General features: G+C 34.4%; 3 long non-coding RNA genes across 16 annotated transcripts; all 3 read right to left on the bottom strand.

Moving 5' to 3' along the window:
* Window positions 1–791: 791 nt before the first annotated feature.
* LOC146936369 (uncharacterized) lies at window positions 792–4,117 on the bottom strand. Of its 2 annotated transcripts, none has more exons than XR_015030571.1 (5): window positions 3,599–4,117; window positions 3,107–3,309; window positions 2,301–2,698; window positions 2,119–2,223; window positions 792–2,031 (listed from the first exon to the last, which is right to left on the bottom strand). It is a non-coding gene; the product is annotated as an uncharacterized LOC146936369 (long non-coding RNA). The 2 variants fall into 2 exon arrangements; XR_015030572.1 differs by having other exon boundaries at window positions 3,107–3,288.
* A 628-nt stretch (window positions 4,118–4,745) lies between these two features.
* Window positions 4,746–8,236, bottom strand: LOC146936368 (uncharacterized). Of its 7 annotated transcripts, none has more exons than XR_015033182.1 (6): window positions 8,104–8,236; window positions 7,096–7,138; window positions 6,808–6,902; window positions 6,492–6,624; window positions 5,100–5,232; window positions 4,746–4,976 (listed from the first exon to the last, which is right to left on the bottom strand). It is a non-coding gene; the product is annotated as an uncharacterized LOC146936368 (long non-coding RNA). The 7 variants fall into 7 exon arrangements; XR_015033181.1 differs by lacking the exon at window positions 8,104–8,236 and adding an exon at window positions 7,954–8,057; XR_015033178.1 differs by having other exon boundaries at window positions 6,808–7,138.
* A 10,449-nt stretch (window positions 8,237–18,685) lies between these two features.
* LOC146936367 (uncharacterized) lies at window positions 18,686–22,176 on the bottom strand. 7 transcript variants are annotated; one of them, XR_015033175.1, is made up of 6 exons: window positions 22,044–22,176; window positions 21,036–21,078; window positions 20,748–20,842; window positions 20,432–20,564; window positions 19,040–19,172; window positions 18,686–18,916 (listed from the first exon to the last, which is right to left on the bottom strand). It is a non-coding gene; the product is annotated as an uncharacterized LOC146936367 (long non-coding RNA). The 7 variants fall into 7 exon arrangements; XR_015033174.1 differs by lacking the exon at window positions 22,044–22,176 and adding an exon at window positions 21,894–21,997; XR_015033171.1 differs by having other exon boundaries at window positions 20,748–21,078.
* Window positions 22,177–22,518: the final 342 nt, after the last annotated feature.

Raw genomic sequence — 22,518 nt, 5'->3', positions numbered from 1 at the left:
GGAATGGCAATGGAAGAGGAGAGAAAATGTTTTAGCCTTACATAACAACTAACAAGAGAGATAAATAAGGCAAAAGATCAAGGGAAATGTTAACTTGTGCCCTTAAGGCACAAGTTTAGAAGGCAAATGTAGAAACTTATTTTTTAAAATTGTGCATTCAATGTCTTGGAAAGTTAAAAACTTATCTTTTCAATACAACACACATGTTTTAATTCTTTTTTTAGATCCTTATAACTTGTGCCCTAAGGGCACAAGTTAACATGACCCAAAGATTAAATATCACGAAAAATTTAAGGACCCATAAATAAGGTGCAATTGGTAAAGTTGTTGCCATGTGACTGTAAGGTCACGGGTTCAAGTTTTCACTACAAGAATTTTCCTTATTACTGGTGGAAATAATCCCCCAGTAATGCAAAAAATCCCTCAGTAATACGCATTACTGGCAGATTCGAGTCCCTCAGTAATATGAGCGTCAGAAATGTTACTGGCGGAATTTTCCCTCAGTAATGGGAAGTTAGTTTTGACAAAGCATTACTGAGGGATTATTCCGTCAGTAATTATTGACGGATTATTCCGCCAGTAATTACTGACGGAATAATCCCTCAGTAATGTAGATTCAGATTTGTCATAATATTACTGGTGGATTTATCCCCCCCAGTAATGTTAATCGAATTTGCATTACTGACGGAAATGTCCGCCAGTAATGTACTTCACCTTTTTTTTTTTTTTTGATCTCTTCCCCCACTTTTTGATTTTAATTAGAGAAATAAAATTAAATAAACACAAATAAATTAAAGAAATAATTTTTTTTATTTAATACGACAAATTAATTAAACCACATATCATTATAATATTTGTACAATACATAAATAATTTTCATACAAAATCATAAATAGTTTAATAATATTCCTACAATCTAGAAAACTAAGAAAAAAAACTAATTATCATAATATTCGGACAAATTTGATCTTGATCTCCCTCTCGGTGATCTTCGCTCCTATTTCCTCCTCTTCCCGTGTTTTGGGGATTTTCTTGCGAAGCCTCATCCATATAATTATTAAAGTATCCATATAATTATCCTGCTACCTTTGAAAAGCTTCAACAAATGCATATAACATGATATGATAATCTCATAAGAATAAAGACTACAATAGCAGGAGCGTCGGATTCAATTGAATGTTCAAAATGCCAAGCACCAGAGGCTACAGCTATGGCTCTGAAAACAAATGCCAAGCACCAAAATTCAGTCCCATAGCTAAGTCTCTAAACACCCCAGCCAAAGACAAACATAAGCCAAGATAAAAGAATGGAATTTAGTCCCCCAAAAAAACTGCTAAGACCCCTCCAGACACAGCATAACCGCTGCTGGACTGTCAAGACAGCAGCTTAGAAGCGCTGCCAGCAGAACCAACATAGCAGTATCCACTGACTCATCACAGTCCTGCTGCACACTATCGCATCAAACACAACCGTTGACTCCAACTCCACTCATAAAACATACAAGCCGGAATAAAGTCATTGCTAAGTGGATCAAAAACAGAATGAATGAAATGGCTTGAATAATTGAGTTTATTAATAAAGTTCCAACTGCCATTTATGCAGAAAACTAAACAAAATGAAAATTATTGATTTGTGTAACTAGGCACTTCTATGGATGATTTATTTACACGTAGTTTTGAAGAATTCAGCAGAGAGAATTCCAGGTAAATTTTGCATAACAAATTGATTTGTGTATTTGTGTAACTAGGCACTTCTATTGAAGGAGTGGTACTTGGCTCAAAGCATATCTCTAAACAAATCTGCATAACAGGTAAATTTTGCAGTGCATTTTGGGTGATTCGCCTATGTACGGCACTTGTGTATTTTATCCTTTCTGTTATATTGCAACCATGTTCATCTTGTACAGGTCTGCCTTAATAAAATTTGCTGCTACAAAAAAAAAAAAAAAGTTTACCTCTTTACTAGAAGAGAGAATTCCAGACCAAAAGTCGCTGGAAGAGATACGGAGATCTTCGTTTGATGAATATAACACTGAAATAACAAAGCAAAACAGATGCATGACAATCATCCTTATAGGTAAGACATTATAAACATGAAAGAAACCATGCTTTCACTTACTTGTGTTGAAGGCCCATTTAGCTACAGGTTTTTCAACATGGCCAGATTGGAAAGCTAGTTTTGTAAGCCAACCATTGAGTAGTAACACTTCAAGAAAGTTATCTCCTGAAAGAACACACAGTATCAACAGAGTAGTAATATTTGACATGTCCTTAAGCTAGAATTTGATTTATTATAATGACCTTTTCACCAAAAACTTCTACCCCCCAAACTGGAATTTCATCTTCTTCTCCAAAGGCTTTCAACTGGATAAGAATGCAAAAGTAATCAGTAACGTACAGTGTCAATTACAAAAATACAGAACAAATTAAAAACAAATGTAATAACAGGTAAAAAAAGAATGCACATCAATAATCTTGAACACATGATTTTGCACATCAATAATCTCAAACAAACAAGTTTCTCCAATCTTCACTTTGCATTCCCTCACAAATTCTTGCCAACCTTTAGTAAACCATGCATAATTGAGATGTTGATTATAACTCACCTTTACAAACCATGATCCTTCCTCTACTTTCAACTCCACAAAATTTCCACTAAGCATATTATGTTTCTTGAACAACTCACTTGGTACAACCAGCTGCATATATAAGAACAAATTAAAAGTTTATATATTCATACATTTAGCTATTCATACATATCTCTCTTTGGTATAGTATGAATAAGGAAACAAACAGTTCAAAACTATTATAAATAAACATTATAATTGAGAAGCAAAACAAGTTACTGGATGTATTTTTTTGACAGTAAAGGAATTTCATTGATTAACTTGAAAATCCTTACAAAGAGAAGTCTAATTTGGTTAGGAACATTGCCTTTCCATACCATACAACCAACAGAAAGAGATATGCAGGCCAGGCTATGAGCAACAACATTGCTATCTTCTTTAACAAAGCTAACACTAGCATTTTCTAATCTTGACATTTTATCTAAACAATCTATGATTAAATCATCTATAGCAGCAAATTTTACAGCACCATAAAAAGACCTTACTACTGTCTCAGCATCCATCTCGACAATGAGATTCTTGAAGTTTCTCTGCTCCGCCAGCAACAAAGCACCATCGTAGACCCATGGTTTCTGCTACTAAAGGAGATACTACAACGTCTTCTCTCCTTGTTTCAGAAAATAGGACAAACCCACAATTGTCTCTACCAATCAATCCCTAACCTGTTTCATTTGAGAAACACCCTGCATCAACATTTATTTTAATGAAAACATAAGTATTATAAATAAATATTACCAAAACTCACCAAAACGTACACAACCCCAAAACATTCCAAAATCAAAGCAAAAGGAATCGGTTTGGAATTAAGAAAGTGTGTGATTAAGAAAATTATTATTTCAGCATAATGATGAATGAATCAGATTGGAATTAAGAAAGTTAAAAAGGAATTACTAAAGTTAAAAAGGATTAAGGAATTAAGCAACTTCCAAACAAAAATGATTACCAAACAAAAGAAAAGTAATTTACACTTACTCAATTAGGGTTTGTGAGATGGAGACATATGAAGATTCATTTCAGAGATCGCACTGAAAGTGGGTAACTGAAAGGTCGTGGCGTGATTGCGGGCTTCAATTTCGACGGAGAGGTAGAGATGGCGACGAACACGGTCGCGGTGTGACTGGGGATGGGTGATGGATGGAGGCCACACTGAATCACCGGAGGAGAAGAAGGGGTCACGCTTCAGCCTTCAGCCTTCTCTCTCGTCACGACGGCGAAGATTTCCGGAGGACGGTGGGGAATAGATCTGGTGACGAGAGATCTGGTGTATAGAGGGAGGGGAGCTTTTTTTCACGGAGGTATAAAACAATTTGCACAAAGGCATTTCTGGCGGATTTGATTCATTACTGACAGATTCGTTTATTAATGGCAATGGACCATTACTGACGGATAAGCGGACTACTGACGGATTTATTGCTTCAATTACTGGCGGAATTTGTGTATTACCGACGGATTCGAATGCAACATTATTACTGGCGGATATGTTGCATTACTGGCGGATTATTTAATCTGTTATACTATTACTGTCGTATTTCTGTCGGATTTATATCCCTCAGTAACGCAAAGGAACATTATTGGCGGATCTATTGCATTACTGGCGGAATATTTGATCCGTTATACTATTATTGGCGGAATATTTCCGCCAGTAATACATCGTAGGTTCTTTATTGATATTACTGGCGGATTTATCCTTCAGTAACGTTATTGAGGGTTTTTTTGGATGTTACTGAAGGTTTATTCCGCCAGTAATTACTGAGGGCCTAAATCCCCCAGTAATGCAATTTTGAATTGGTTAGTAAATTGGGGAATTATTGTGGTGTTTGGAAACAACCTCTTGTGTAAAAACAGGGTAAGACTGCGTACAATACACCAAATGGTGGGACCCCTTCTCGGACACTACGTATGCGGGAGCTTCAATGTACCGGGTTGCCCCTTTTTTTTTATTTTTATAAATCATCTTTTTTATCACCACTCTTTATTAAACTTCCAATCAGACATCATAAATTCCCATAAGTTGAGAATTAGCATGCTTATCAAACATCCTATCAACTAGATCGTCTACCCGTGCTGCCGCACATGTCATATATAACCAAAAAGATAATATTAAATTCATTCTACTATATCAAACGAAATTAATACAAATTATGTGACAAACCGATGCATGTTAACAATTCTTGTTTTAATTGACAAAAGAACTTCATTATCCATAACTTTACATGCACAGCCATCAATGTGCAACATATACTACTCCACTTTCAATCTAATAGCATTTTTCCAAGTGATCTGAGTTTCAAAACGTGTCTTGTAACATGGGTATTGACCGCAACTATGGCTAACATCATGAACAAATCACCTGCCAACATTTAAAAACAAATACAATTGGGATGTATATATTAGCGTCTTTACAACATGTATATATATCAATTTGCAAGTAATGTTTCAATTAAAAGTCAGCCGGTTTCACATTTAAACATACCAACAAAGGTTTGTAGACTTCAAAGGTTTGTAAACCAGGTGTGCCAGCAACTTTACACAACGATGTTAGCTTATATGTGGTTGTGTCTTTATACGCCAATTTAACCAATTGCTGAAGATGTAGCCAGTGTTGTCTAGACAAATCAAATAAGGAAAAGACCTTAAAATAAACTCATGCTCAAGCACCCAAACACATAATTGAATCAAAGATTCACAACACGATGCATATCATAAAAAGAAGTTAAAGAGTTAACACCATTTAGAGTGTGAATGTAAATGAAGGAAAGTAAATAGCTCCATAACAATAAATTGATATTATTTGAAAATGAAAACACAACAATCCATTATCAGTAGCAACCAATTTAAATTAAACAAAAATATTGAACCTTTGGTCGGAAATATTAAGGCCATTCATCTTACAAAAAAATGTTCACATCCCATATTCCCTTAATATCGGTTGATAAGACTCTATGAAAGAGAAAAAGAAATGGAGAATGTGCATACAGAACACTTAATTAGATGTAAATTGATTCATTCATTCTTTATTTGTAAGTAAAATAAACTATCAACTATTAATTGTCATCAATTCAGGTAGCTAGCTAGACAGTTATTGTAGTAGATGTGTGGCCTTAATGAGAGGTCTAACAGTTAAATTATCAAACACTGATTGATTTCTAAGTCAAGAAAAACTGTGCAGTTAAAACAACATTGACTTAAAGTATAAACGCAGATAAACAATGCAGAATTGAAATATCAAATATGAAGAAATTTGCATAGCCAGAAAGTGTTATTGTGCAGTAAATCATAGACAGAAAATCTGACTACAAAAATGCAATTGAAACTGCAACAATTAAGAGTAGCACAGGAATATTTGTAACAATTATGTGTCCAAAAATTTGACTTATATACTTTATATATAGAGCTGAAATATGTGTCACAGTTCACTTGCTTTAGAAACCTGCGCTGAGCATGCTAATGGAACAGGCTATATTTATTTTGAGCATGACTTTTTCAATTTTTTGTTGAATCAGGATAGATATAAAACAGATGCACACTTTCAAAACTTTTAGGGGTTGCATATCTTTAATAACAGAGCAAGAACTTTTGGTGAATCCTAACACATTAGTAATGCACTACATTCCTTTACTTCAACAATGATTCATGAGAAATATGCTTTAACAACAACATCAAAGAATACATGAATTTTAATTTTTAATGCAAAACACCATGTTCAAATAAGACATGATTAGATGAACACTTCAAATAACAAAATAGAAATATATAACTAATCAAACTTCTCAAAATTAATGTTAGTCAAAATGGTTGGTTTTTATTTTTGTGGTTGTTTCATCAATGGTTTTTCGAAGCAACATCTTTGATTGTAGCTGCATACCTGTCTCAGATGTTGTTTTTTCCAGCTCTGCAGAGGCTGGTTCTATTTCCGGTTTGTGCGTCTTCACCTACTGTTTTTGCTGACGTCTTTCATGGCTACACTGGGGTTTCGGCATGTTCCCAATATTATGGTCCTGGTCACATGGAAAAAGAACATAATCAGAATAAAAACTTCAAGTGAAGCAAATATATATAGCATGAATTTTTTTAGCAAACAACTTATAGAATAGGAGTATTTTTTCAGATGTAATCCAACTATTTACCAAAAAGACATACAGTTCAGATGAAATAAAAAGTGCAAGGATGAGAATACATACCATGGTTATTATCAAGGACATCATAGTCTTCTATATTCTCGCTTCACTCCATATAGTTGCCTTGCTGATAGTTTATAGATGATCCATTTTTAACACTGTGATAGTATGATGAAAAAATCATAGTGTGAAAAATCAAAATGCAGTTTATATAAATCAGACTACACAATATAAAACCATTCAATATAGAATGCAGTTTGTCTTATCCCAATTAGATTTAAATGATCCTAACTCACCTTTAAACCATTCAATATAGAGTTACTGGTATACACTGTTAAAATAATAACTCACCTTTAATTTCTCCTAATAGGCCTCCAATCTCATTTGATTATAACTAAAAAAAATTCAAATTGTTCAGTTTCGTCATACATTAAAATCATGCCTTTTATTTTTCTAAAATCGATCAGAAAAAGAACAAAAATACCATATCAGTTGGGGTAGATTTCAAAATTTCAGTTATAAAAACAAACTGATATATTAAGTAGGAGAAGAAGAATGGGAGAATCCAAATAACACTCAAGTATAAAAGGTTTGAAGAACATAAAAGAGATGTCATTGAACTGTGATATGACAGAACACCTAGAAGACGAAGCTTCACAGTAGCATACACATAGACGAAAGATGACAGTGTATTACGGTGGCGGTCCTAAGAATACACATAGACGAAGCTTCACAGTATATATATATAATCAAGGAAAAAAAATCCATATCTGCAAATTGGATGTTTGAAAAAAAAAAATACATGACTTGAAATGAATTAATTGACATGGCTCTTGCATACTAAGAATGTTGTTCAGAGTACATATGCTTTAATCATTTACACAAAGGAAATTGAGTTTTACAAACATAAAAAAAAAAAAAAAAGGTGTACATGGAGTTGCAAAGTCAAAAATTTTGTTGAAGGGTAATAAAATCAATGAATTTTTGCCACAAAATTCAAATTAGGTTAGTAAGAGTCATAAAATATGAAGCAAAACAAATTATAAAACTCAGATTTCAACTTAGGTTCAACTTAGGGTTTAGAATCATTGGTTACATAGATATCAACTTAGGGTTTAGAATCAAAGCGTAATGGTGGCAGTAGAGCTATAAAAGGTACACAATCTGATTTCACTACAGATAAAATAGAGGAATGCAATCATTCTCTACCGTAACTACCGACCACCACCGTAACCACCGACCATCTGCCATAGTTCCACTTCCGGCACCGGCACCACCTCCGTAACCAGCGACCATAAAAAAATGAATGAATAATTCTGGAAAAAAATTACAAAAATAAATTTAGAGAGTGAGTGGTACCTTGGACGGAAGAGAAAGACACCACCATGAAGAAAATAATTGCTCCATGTGTGAAATAATGAATAATTGCCTTAATCAAAGTGACAGAGGGAGAAGAAGAGGGAAGCATAGGGCTCAATAGAGTTTGCATCGGTATTGAACAAATAATGGAGAGGTGAGATAATAAGATGCACGTGTTTCAATTTTGAAGGAGTGGGATTTGATCAACGGCTGATGTGCTAACCGCCTCTAATTACAATGATCTAACTGTCTGGATTGATTGGCGCCTAAAAATACAGGATTAGGGTTGTGCAATTAGGCTAACAGTGTATGTTAAGATTATATAAAACATCAAAAGATGAATAACATGCAAAGATGAACTAACACACACATAATTATTTTATTTTTTTATAATCAGACACCATTTTTATCACCACTCATATTAACTTTTTCAAAAGTCATGTCTGTTTTCAAGATGGAACTTAGATATTTCCCAATACACTTCATTATGTCTATCCAGGGGCGGATGTACATATGGGCTATGAGACCCACATGCCTTTTCCCTATATTTTTTTTAATAATGGATATAACACAAAAGAACAAGTTAGTAGATGAGTATCCTTCAAAAAAAAAAAAAAGTTAGTAGATGAGTAAACTATCTCTTTTAGGATGTGTTTTATGTTTGAGTTTCGCAAAGTCATTTGTAGTTTTTGATGTGAATAAATTATTGAGGATGACTAAGTTTTATCCAAATGATTTTATAGATGTGTCGGAAGTGGCGTTATACCATTAACTTAAGAATTATATTACAAATGTTCGATCTGAACGAAAATTTGCTAAGTTGAAATTACTTTCAGATCTTTGTGCAAAACTTTTGGAAACAAATAAATGCAATACATTTGCCATGATTTATAAACTTTTGAAGTTAATTTGCTCTCGCTGGTAGCAACTGCAAGTGTTGAACGTGTTTTTTCAGAAATAAAAGTTGTGAAGAGTAACCTATGTAACAAAATGGGTGATAAATGACTAAATGACCGTCTTGTAACTTATATATAAAGAGATGTTCTTTTGGCAATGATGTCATTTTAGCTCATTTTCAACAATTGGATAGAAGACGAGATTTTGATTGTAATGTATTGCATCAAACAATGTTATTTCTTATTTTTAATATAGTTTGCATTATTTTTTCTTTGAAAATTTAGCCCCATATGTACCAAAAGTTTGGATCCGTCCCTGCGTCAATCTAGCACAATTGAAATTAGTGCCTTGATAAGTTGGTGACTTGCACATAATATAAAAACCTAATATTTATTACGTACTTTACATTTCATAGATCAAATAATTTTTAGCCTATGTTTGGTAATGTGATGCAGCTCGCATAATCGCGGGGAAGACTTCCGGTGAGGGAGAAGATTGGAGGTTTTGGTTTTCACGGTCAAAAATACATTGGATCGCGAGAAAGACGTAGTCCATGTTTGAATTTTATGGTATGTATGGCAAAATCACAGCATGCCACATTAATTTCGACAAAAGCTACACTTAAGACCTTCAACCAAATTGTGTTTCTTTTGTTAAACTTATCATGATTCAAAACATTCACTAATTTTTTTTCCTTCTCGAGCACCCATTTGAACTTTTACTCTATATATATAACAAACCTTTGCATACTAGAGAAGTCGATAGCAACCACTCTTATTGATGCTATTCTTGACTTTGTTAAGGCTCTGTTGTAAACTATAAAAGCAATATTGCAACTTGTATGAGTTGTGTGCACTTATACGGCTTCGTCAGTGCTCCTATGAAAATGTGAAGCGGTGGATAAAAAAAGCGATAAGTAGGCTAACTATTGCGAGCTATATGAGATGTGGGTTCATATACACTTCACTAGAAGCAAGACAAGGTTGCTCTCCTTCGCTCGTTTCGTACTTGATTTACTTATGCACTCCAGTACAAGCTGTGAGTCTGGCCCCTCAAGCGTATTTTCCAAGCAATTTACCCCAAACCCAAAGGGTACCCCAAACCCAAAGGGAACCGGAACATCATTTCAAGTGAGACTTGTAAAAAAGTACATGCAGAGAGATTTTGAAGCAGGGGTGAATGAATGTGAAGAACACTCCAATAAAAGATCAAGATGGTTAATCTTGAAGAGTATGAATTATTTATAAAGATGAAGATCATAGTCCATATGTCTTTCATTTTAAACGACATATAACCTGAATCCTAGAAAATCAGAAGAAGAGAGTTTATGATAGTTTTATATCACACAACTTCTTTAGAGTAATCAGATTCTAAAGGATATTTACAAATTTATGTCATATCACATGGGCATGTATTGCGGTTTAAGTTACCACTGACTAGAGTAATTTCAAATTTTGGTTGTCAGAGATTAAATACACCGCAAACTCGACATAATATAGGATTAAAAATCACATTTATGATAAAATTCAAAACACAGTAAGAACAAACCACTTTCTTCTTTATTCAAGCCTTCGCTTGTGACCATCAGTATTCACCACAAAGTTTAAAGTACATGCTGATAACAACTATCTTAGACACAATGACAATCATTTGTCAGCAACAAGGGCTTCAATTTTGTTTTCAATATGAGCTTCATGATCCTCGAGGCGACCTTTGACCGCATCATTTTCCCAACGGATCAACGTTGGCACACCAGTGAGCCTGAACTTCGGATCCACCCTCCATGGGTTCCTCCATGTTGGTCTATCTCCAACATAAGCTTTCAAAAGTGAAATTTCATTAGGTGAAGCCTCCAGCTTCTTGTAGATCACTGGCTCAGCTCTCACATAGCCTAACAAGACAAATAGTACACATCATGAAAAACATAAGGCCAAAACTAGTCATATTTATCATGGATTTTCATAAACTGGAGAAAGCGATGCTTCACAAACTGTCATTTTTTATTAACACAACGAAAACAGAAACATATAGCATCAAATGTAGAAATTTCTTCTTCCCTAACACACACACACATGCATCATTTTTTATTAACTTTTTTAAGTCTTGTCTCTTTTCAAGGCTGAACTTGGATATTTCCCTATAAACCTCATTTTATCTATCCAGCACAATTAGATTTCTTACATCAATAATTGAGTTAGGCTTAATATAAAACCTAATATTTATAACAAACTTTTCATTTCAGAGATCAAATAAGTTTTAGCCTTTGTTTGGTATTGTGGTGTGGCTAGCAAAATCACAGTACAGACTCGCATTGAGGAAAAACCTATGTATTTAAGCTTTAGGTTTTTACAGTGAAAGAACGCATCGGAACGCGAGGATCACATGGCCAGTGAGGTTCCAAACGCATGCTTAGTCCATGTTTGTACTTTGTATTATTGATGAGTAACAAGAAACTTCAGAAATGAAGAGAGTGAAATGAGAGAGTAAATTTCATTATTGAATGAATTAATTGTTACAATGTACAAGCATCTATTTATAGGTTCATGAGAGTTTATTATAGCTATCATACATTAACTATATACTGGCACTACTTATATAACTACCATAACAGAAAGTGCAGCTGGCATGTTCAAGTTACTTGCATCCTAAGTAACTTCTTCCTTCTTATTTGCAACATTACTTGCATCGCAAGTAATCTCTTCTTTCCCTTTATTTTGTAACAGCCTCCTACAAGCTGGAGCTTGGACAATAGAGTAAGAAAAGGCTTAGGATGTAGTGGTTTAGTGAAGAAGTCAGCTGCTTGTTCTGCACTTGAAACCGGAAGAAGCTTCATAGTTCCATCTTGTACCTTATCCCTCACAAAGTGACAATCTATTTCTAATTTTTTGGTTCTTTGCTGCAATATGTAAAGCACTTCTGTTGTCACAATACAAAACAGGACGCTTAGCATTGTGAATGTTTAAATCTTTGATAAGATAGATCAGCCACTGCATTTCACAAGCTGCAGCTAAAAGTGCTCTATATTCTACTTCACTGGAAGATCAAGACACTGTGCTTTGTTTTTTGGTGCGCCGTGATATTAGAGAGGAGGCTAAGAAAGAAGCATGAGCCTGTTATGTATCTCCTTATGTCAACACAGCCTGCCCAGTCTGCATCAGTGAACCCTAAAAGTTGTATATGTGAAGACTTAGGGAAAAATAAGCCTTTGCCTGGTGAATTCTTCAAGTATCTAATCACCCTACATGCTGCATTGTAGTGAGTTTTGGTTGGTGCAGATAAGAATTGACTCAGTTGTTGAACAGCAAAGCAAATATCTGGTCTTGTGTTTGTCAGATATATCAATCTGCCTACAAGCCTTCTATATGAGTAAATGTCTTCATAGGGTAGCCCCCCATCATGGTGCAGCTTGATAGAAGGATCCATAGGTGTGGAAACAGGTTTAGAGCCTAATAAACCAGAATCATTGAGCAAATCCAAGCAATATATCCTTTGAGAAACAGATATGCCATTGCTGGAATAAGCAACTTCAAGGCCAAGAAAGTATTTTAGTTTACCCAAATCCTTGATCTTGAAGGATGCATCAAGCAAATGCTTGACTCTTGTGATTTCTGGCAAAGAATTTCCAGTTAAGATAATGTCATCAACATTCACTAATAAAGCAGTGAATGTATCATTTGAAGCATTCACAAAGAGAGTGTGGTCTGCAGAAGCTTGAGTATAACCTTGCTGGGTAAGAAAGAGGGTTAATTTCTCATACCATGATCTGCTGGCCTGCTTTAAACCATAAAGGGATTTATTTAACTTCCAAACTTGATGGGGTTTAGAAGAATGAACACCTTGTGGGATTTGCATGTACACATCTTCATGTAAATCACCATGCAGAAAAGCATTATTCACATCAAGCTGATGCAAAAACCAGTCATTGATTGAGGCCAAAGCAAGAAGCATTCTAACAGTGGTGATCTTTGCTACAGGTGAAAAAGTTTCAAAATAGTCAAGTCCTTCAATCTGACTATACCCTTTAGCAACCAATCTGGCTTTCTACCTTTCAATGGTACCATCAAAATGATATTTGATTTTGAACAACCTTTTGCTCCCTATAGGTTTAACTTTGGGAGGAAAATCAACTAATGTCCATGTACCATTCTTTACTAAAGCCAATATTTCAGCATTCATAGCCTCAACCTAGTGTTCAGATTGCATAGCCTCTTCATAAGATTTGGGTTCAGTGTGTGAAGTGACAGATAAAGTGAAGTGTGATTGTGAAGAAGAAAGAAAATGAGAAGAAGTAAAATTAGACAAAGGATATAGATTACCTGAAGAAGATGAGGTTGGTTGATCTGTGAAGGAGATACAAACATAATCTTGAAGTTTAGCAGGAATGGTTTTAACTCTTTCTGATCTTCTAATGACAAGCTCAACATCATCTATGGGATCATGTATATTAGGTATAGGAGGGTTTTGATTGAGAGGAGGAGAATCATTGTGAATATAAGGAAGGATGTGAGGAGAATCAGAAATGGAATCATGATTATGTGACTCTACATGAGGAACATATACAAGCAATGTATTCGAAGAAAATTTAGGGTCAGAAGGATGAGAAAGTGGATTTGCAAAATCATTTTTATAAGGTAAAACATGTTCATAAAAAACAACATGCCTGGAAATGAAAATTTGCTTCGAATGCAAATCAAAAAGAACAAATCCTTTGACACCAGTTTATAGCCAAGAAAAACACTCTTTCTTGCTCTAGAAGCAAGTTTAGTTCTATGAGAACAAAGAGTGGAAGCAAAACATAATGAACCAAAGACTTTAAAACTATCAAAATCATGGTTTTGATCAAAAAGAAGTTGATGAGGAGATTTGTCCTTTAAAAGTGAAGAAGAAACTCTATTTATGATGTAGGTGGCATGCATAAGAGCATATGACCAAAAATGTTTAGTAAGTTTTGATTGAAAAAGAAGGGCTCTCCCAACATTCAAAATATGTTGATGTTTTCTTTCTACTCTCCCATTTTGTTGGGGAGTTTTAACACAAGATTTTTGATGTAAAATGCCTTTTGAAGCGTAAAAATGTTGTAAATCAAATTCAGGACCATTGTCACTTCTGACAATTTTGGCCTTGCAGTCAAATTGATTTTCTGCAAAAAGGATAAAATTTTGAACTTGTAATTGAACTTCTGATTTTGATTTTAATAAAATGATCCATACAAATCTGCTATAATCATCCACAACACTCAAGAAATAACTATGACCATGAATAGATTTAATGGATAAAGGATCCCAAATATCAAAATGCAAAAATTCCATTTTATTGATAGCTCTTTTGGCACTAATACAAAAAGGAAGTTTCTTTTGCTTAGCAAAATGACAAGTTTCACACACTAAGTTGGGATCAGTTTGTAAGATAGGAAATTGCTTATTCATTATAGCTAATCTAGAATGAGATAAATGCCCTAGCCTATAATGCCAAAGAGCTGTAGAGGGGATGATATTTGGATCAACAATAGAGATAGACATGACTCTGGGAATGCTATCTTCAAGCTTTAGTTTGTACAATCCTTCACATAGATCAGCCAAACCAATCTTCTTGTGAGAGGTCATATCCTGCAATTCACAAAACTTATCAAAGAAATGCAAAGTACAATTTGAACTGGAACACAGTTTTGACACTGAAATCAAATTAAAAGAAAAATCTTTGAGATATAGAACTCTGTGTAAAACTAAATGAGGTGTGAGATTGATGGTGCCTGCTATATTAGTGACAACAATGTTATTATTTGGAAGTTTAACATTGGTAGTTTCAATATTATAATAGGTAGTAAACCAGTTCAAAGAGGAACAAATATGGTCACTTGCTCCTGAATCTAATATCCAGAAGTTGGATTTGACACAGGCCAGCCAATGTGAAAAGGTAGAGAACAATAAGCATTACCTGAAGTAGATGCTTCAACTGATGTATGACTAGTTGAAACTGAGCTGCTGACCTGGTTTACCATAGGCTCAGGAGATGAAACCTTAGAAGATTGAATTAAGGCAAGAATGCTTTCATACTGTTCTTTAGTAAATGCAGGCAATGAACTACTAGCAGAAATGTCAGCAGATCCTTTGCAACTTTCATCAGGATCTTCAGTTTGCACAGAATTTGCATTGGAATTGAATTTACCATTACCATAGTTGGGAGGAAAACCATGCTTCCTGTAACAGGTCTCAATAGTGTGGCCTGATTTGCCACAGAAACTGCATTGTCTACCACTTTTCCCTCCCTGAGAAGTGGATCCCTTTCCTTTACCAGATGATTTCTTGGACTCAACATCATTCAAGAAGACTTTACTATCATCAACTACATCAATACCTTGATGACTCTCTTCTTGAGCCACTAATGAATAAACTTTGTTGAGAGGGGGTAATGGATCCATAAGAAAGATTTGAGTGCGAACAATAGAGAAATATTCATTAAGACCACTCAAAAACTGAATCACTTGATCCTCATGCCTAAATTCTTTAACATTTCGCATTGAAGCACACACACATCTCATAGGACAAACGCATGAAGGTGTAGGTCTATGACTATAAAACTCTTCCCAAAGGGATCTCAATTCAGTGTAATAGTCATTAACAGAACCAGTACCTTGCTTGAGATTATTGATCTCAGTTTTGAGCTTCCAAACACGAATGCGATCAGCTTTGCTAAACCGCTCCTTCAACTCGTTCCAAACATCAGAAACATTATCAATATACACAATGCTATGTGCAATATTATTGATAGGCGTTTGGCAAGTGCACCAAATACTATCGAAGTAGTAAAATATTGATCCCACGAGGACTGTTTTTAATCTCAATAATTCAACTACGTTGTACTTTAGGATGTGTAAAATTTGTTTTGATTTGCCACTAGGCAATAGATTAATTTGGTTTCAATAAAATAATTGCTGAAAATAAAATTGGTTTTTAAGAATAAGAGAGAGATGAGTTTAGGTCTTTCGAATCATCAATGTTTCCCTAATTGGTATGTTGCACCTATTCGTGTGAATGATTTTCTAGTCCCACGATAGTTAACAAAATAGTCCTAATCAATCCCTTGAGTTATGACCCTCTTCTCAAACTACAGCCCCTAATCCCTTAGGTGGTCTAATAATCTTTGAAGGTTTAAAGCATGTTAACCTAATATCACTAATAAACGATTATCCATTCCTAGACTAACCATGTTTATTAGAACAATTCAATTAAGTCTAAGTAGAAAGCTATGGTCAGTAGTCATTCATTCTCACTAAATCATATTTATATTTGATCAGGATATAAAAAGCATTAAGAACAATTGAATTGAATAAAGACTAAATAATCATTCACAATAAATAGAGTTTCACAACATCATGTATCAATTAGGGTTACAAAGAATCATCTCAGACCTAACCTCTAATTTATTTAGCTACTCATAATAGTGATTACAAATAACATAATCATTAGAGGGATTAAAACATACACAAAGTGGTGGAAGGATAAAGAAATCGTCCTCCTTGGCCTACTTGTAGTCACAAAATCGCACTTTGCTCTCCTTGATTCGTTCCCCTTGTTTTTGGAATAGACTTCAGCTTAAATAGGCACAGAATATCGCCCAAATCGTGTCACATTTTAAGTGAATCGTGACACGTTTTTACCTTATGGAGCAAGAAACTGAATTAGGGTTTCTCATAATAGTGTCATGTTTTACCAATCGTGACACGTTTCCTTAATGTCGAACCCATGCTTCTGATCTTCACCAAATCGTGTCACGTTTTTGACAAACCGTGACACGTTTCCTTTCTTTGCATTTTCTTCAGTTTTTTGCTCTTTTTGCTGCATAAGTCTTCTTGTGAGCTCCATTTTGTGATAAAAGTACATATAAAATTACGTAATGACAAGATGTCATCACAACCCCAAACTTAAACCATTCCTTGTCCTCAAGGAATTTACTTGCAAAGCTGACAATCGACAGTAAAATAACAATTACCTGATCAAGCGATAGTACCCAAAAGTTCAACACCTTACTAGCTAAAGATGAGCTAGTTTGACTTGTTCGCATCCACCAATTCACAACTCCACGCAACAAATTGAAAAGGGTTCATACACAGAAAAGTTTCTAAATGTCAATCAAAATCAAAATCAAACCCACAATTGTCTCTACCAATCAATCCCCAACCTGTTTCATTTGAGAAACACCCTGCATCAACATTTATTTTAATGAAAACATAAGTATTATAAATAAATATTACCAAAACTCACCAAAACGTACACAACCCCAAAACATTCCAAAATCAAAGCAAAAGGAATCGGTTTGGAATTAAGAAAGTGTGTGATTAAGAAAATTATTATTTCAGCATAATGATGAATGAATCAGATTGGAATTAAGAAAGTTAAAAAGGAATTACTAAAGTTAAAAAGGATTAAGGAATTAAGCAACTTCCAAACAAAAATGATTACCAAACAAAAGAAAAGTAATTTACACTTACTCAATTAGGGTTTGTGAGATGGAGACATATGAAGATTCATTTCAGAGATCGCACTGAAAGTGGGTAACTGAAAGGTCGTGGCGTGATTGCGGGCTTCAATTTCGACGGAGAGGTAGAGATGGCGACGAACACGGTCGCGGTGTGACTGGGGATGGGTGATGGATGGAGGCCACACTGAATCACCGGAGGAGAAGAAGGGGTCACGCTTCAGCCTTCAGCCTTCTCTCTCGTCACGACGGCGAAGATTTCCGGAGGACGGTGGGGAATAGATCTGGTGACGAGAGATCTGGTGTATAGAGGGAGGGGAGCTTTTTTTCACGGAGGTATAAAACAATTTGCACAAAGGCATTTCTGGCGGATTTGATTCATTACTGACAGATTCGTTTATTAATGGCAATGGACCATTACTGACGGATAAGCGGACTACTGACGGATTTATTGCTTCAATTACTGGCGGAATTTGTGTATTACCGACGGATTCGAATGCAACATTATTACTGGCGGATATGTTGCATTACTGGCGGATTATTTAATCTGTTATACTATTACTGTCGTATTTCTGTCGGATTTATATCCCTCAGTAACGCAAAGGAACATTATTGGCGGATCTATTGCATTACTGGCGGAATATTTGATCCGTTATACTATTATTGTCGGACTTATATCCCTCAGTAACGCAAAGACATGTGCATTTACATTATTGGCGGAATATTTCCGCCAGTAATACATCGTAGGTTCTTTATTGATATTACTGGCGGATTTATCCTTCAGTAACGTTATTGAGGGTTTTTTTGGATGTTACTGAAGGTTTATTCCGCCAGTAATTACTGAGGGCCTAAATCCCCCAGTAATGCAATTTTGAATTGGTTAGTAAATTGGGGAATTCTTGTGGTGTTTGGAAACAACCTCTTGTGTAAAAACAGGGTAAGACTGCGTACAATACACCAAATGGTGGGACCCCTTCCCGGACACTACGTATGCGGGAGCTTCAATGTACCGGGTTGCCCCTTTTTTTTTATTTTTATAAATCATCTTTTTTATCACCACTCTTTATTAAACTTCCAATCAGACATCATAAATTCCCATAAGTTGAGAATTAGCATGCTTATCAAACATCCTATCAACTAGATCGTCTACCCGTGCTGCCGCACATGTCATATATAACCAAAAAGATAATATTAAATTCATTCTACTATATCAAACGAAATTAATACAAATTATGTGACAAACCGATGCATGTTAACAATTCTTGTTTTAATTGACAAAAGAACTTCATTATCCATAACTTTACATGCACAGCCATCAATGTGCAACATATACTACTCCACTTTCAATCTAATAGCATTTTTCCAAGTGATCTGAGTTTCAAAACGTGTCTTGTAACATGGGTATTGACCGCAACTATGGCTAACATCATGAACAAATCACCTGCCAACATTTAAAAACAAATACAATTGGGATGTATATATTAGCGTCTTTACAACATGTATATATATCAATTTGCAAGTAATGTTTCAATTAAAAGTCAGCCGGTTTCACATTTAAACATACCAACAAAGGTTTGTAGACTTCAAAGGTTTGTAAACCAGGTGTGCCAGCAACTTTACACAACGATGTTAGCTTATATGTGGTTGTGTCTTTATACGCCAATTTAACCAATTGCTGAAGATGTAGCCAGTGTTGTCTAGACAAATCAAATAAGGAAAAGACCTTAAAATAAACTCATGCTCAAGCACCCAAACACATAATTGAATCAAAGATTCACAACACGATGCATATCATAAAAAGAAGTTAAAGAGTTAACACCATTTAGAGTGTGAATGTAAATGAAGGAAAGTAAATAGCTCCATAACAATAAATTGATATTATTTGAAAATGAAAACACAACAATCCATTATCAGTAGCAACCAATTTAAATTAAACAAAAATATTGAACCTTTGGTCGGAAATATTAAGGCCATTCATCTTACAAAAAAATGTTCACATCCCATATTCCCTTAATATCGGTTGATAAGACTCTATGAAAGAGAAAAAGAAATGGAGAATGTGCATACAGAACACTTAATTAGATGTAAATTGATTCATTCATTCTTTATTTGTAAGTAAAATAAACTATCAACTATTAATTGTCATCAATTCAGGTAGCTAGCTAGACAGTTATTGTAGTAGATGTGTGGCCTTAATGAGAGGTCTAACAGTTAAATTATCAAACACTGATTGATTTCTAAGTCAAGAAAAACTGTGCAGTTAAAACAACATTGACTTAAAGTATAAACGCAGATAAACAATGCAGAATTGAAATATCAAATATGAAGAAATTTGCATAGCCAGAAAGTGTTATTGTGCAGTAAATCATAGACAGAAAATCTGACTACAAAAATGCAATTGAAACTGCAACAATTAAGAGTAGCACAGGAATATTTGTAACAATTATGTGTCCAAAAATTTGACTTATATACTTTATATATAGAGCTGAAATATGTGTCACAGTTCACTTGCTTTAGAAACCTGCGCTGAGCATGCTAATGGAACAGGCTATATTTATTTTGAGCATGACTTTTTCAATTTTTTGTTGAATCAGGATAGATATAAAACAGATGCACACTTTCAAAACTTTTAGGGGTTGCATATCTTTAATAACAGAGCAAGAACTTTTGGTGAATCCTAACACATTAGTAATGCACTACATTCCTTTACTTCAACAATGATTCATGAGAAATATGCTTTAACAACAACATCAAAGAATACATGAATTTTAATTTTTAATGCAAAACACCATGTTCAAATAAGACATGATTAGATGAACACTTCAAATAACAAAATAGAAATATATAACTAATCAAACTTCTCAAAATTAATGTTAGTCAAAATGGTTGGTTTTTATTTTTGTGGTTGTTTCATCAATGGTTTTTCGAAGCAACATCTTTGATTGTAGCTGCATACCTGTCTCAGATGTTGTTTTTTCCAGCTCTGCAGAGGCTGGTTCTATTTCCGGTTTGTGCGTCTTCACCTACTGTTTTTGCTGACGTCTTTCATGGCTACACTGGGGTTTCGGCATGTTCCCAATATTATGGTCCTGGTCACATGGAAAAAGAACATAATCAGAATAAAAACTTCAAGTGAAGCAAATATATATAGCATGAATTTTTTTAGCAAACAACTTATAGAATAGGAGTATTTTTTCAGATGTAATCCAACTATTTACCAAAAAGACATACAGTTCAGATGAAATAAAAAGTGCAAGGATGAGAATACATACCATGGTTATTATCAAGGACATCATAGTCTTCTATATTCTCGCTTCACTCCATATAGTTGCCTTGCTGATAGTTTATAGATGATCCATTTTTAACACTGTGATAGTATGATGAAAAAATCATAGTGTGAAAAATCAAAATGCAGTTTATATAAATCAGACTACACAATATAAAACCATTCAATATAGAATGCAGTTTGTCTTATCCCAATTAGATTTAAATGATCCTAACTCACCTTTAAACCATTCAATATAGAGTTACTGGTATACACTGTTAAAATAATAACTCACCTTTAATTTCTCCTAATAGGCCTCCAATCTCATTTGATTATAACTAAAAAAAATTCAAATTGTTCAGTTTCGTCATACATTAAAATCATGCCTTTTATTTTTCTAAAATCGATCAGAAAAAGAACAAAAATACCATATCAGTTGGGGTAGATTTCAAAATTTCAGTTATAAAAACAAACTGATATATTAAGTAGGAGAAGAAGAATGGGAGAATCCAAATAACACTCAAGTATAAAAGGTTTGAAGAACATAAAAGAGATGTCATTGAACTGTGATATGACAGAACACCTAGAAGACGAAGCTTCACAGTAGCATACACATAGACGAAAGATGACAGTGTATTACGGTGGCGGTCCTAAGAATACACATAGACGAAGCTTCACAGTATATATATATAATCAAGGAAAAAAAATCCATATCTGCAAATTGGATGTTTGAAAAAAAAAAATACATGACTTGAAATGAATTAATTGACATGGCTCTTGCATACTAAGAATGTTGTTCAGAGTACATATGCTTTAATCATTTACACAAAGGAAATTGAGTTTTACAAACATAAAAAAAAAAAAAAAAGGTGTACATGGAGTTGCAAAGTCAAAAATTTTGTTGAAGGGTAATAAAATCAATGAATTTTTGCCACAAAATTCAAATTAGGTTAGTAAGAGTCATAAAATATGAAGCAAAACAAATTATAAAACTCAGATTTCAACTTAGGTTCAACTTAGGGTTTAGAATCATTGGTTACATAGATATCAACTTAGGGTTTAGAATCAAAGCGTAATGGTGGCAGTAGAGCTATAAAAGGTACACAATCTGATTTCACTACAGATAAAATAGAGGAATGCAATCATTCTCTACCGTAACTACCGACCACCACCGTAACCACCGACCATCTGCCATAGTTCCACTTCCGGCACCGGCACCACCTCCGTAACCAGCGACCATAAAAAAATGAATGAATAATTCTGGAAAAAAATTACAAAAATAAATTTAGAGAGTGAGTGGTACCTTGGACGGAAGAGAAAGACACCACCATGAAGAAAATAATTGCTCCATGTGTGAAATAATGAATAATTGCCTTAATCAAAGTGACAGAGGGAGAAGAAGAGGGAAGCATAGGGCTCAATAGAGTTTGCATCGGTATTGAACAAATAATGGAGAGGTGAGATAATAAGATGCACGTGTTTCAATTTTGAAGGAGTGGGATTTGATCAACGGCTGATGTGCTAACCGCCTCTAATTACAATGATCTAACTGTCTGGATTGATTGGCGCCTAAAAATACAGGATTAGGGTTGTGCAATTAGGCTAACAGTGTATGTTAAGATTATATAAAACATCAAAAGATGAATAACATGCAAAGATGAACTAACACACACATAATTATTTTATTTTTTTATAATCAGACACCATTTTTATCACCACTCATATTAACTTTTTCAAAAGTCATGTCTGTTTTCAAGATGGAACTTAGATATTTCCCA

This window comes from Medicago sativa, chromosome 3 (assembly GCF_051527215.1).
Source record: "Medicago sativa cultivar Bolivia chromosome 3, Bolivia_mono, whole genome shotgun sequence".
Lineage (NCBI taxonomy): Eukaryota > Viridiplantae > Streptophyta > Magnoliopsida > Fabales > Fabaceae > Medicago > Medicago sativa.
This window is presented reverse-complemented; position numbering and strand designations above follow the sequence as displayed.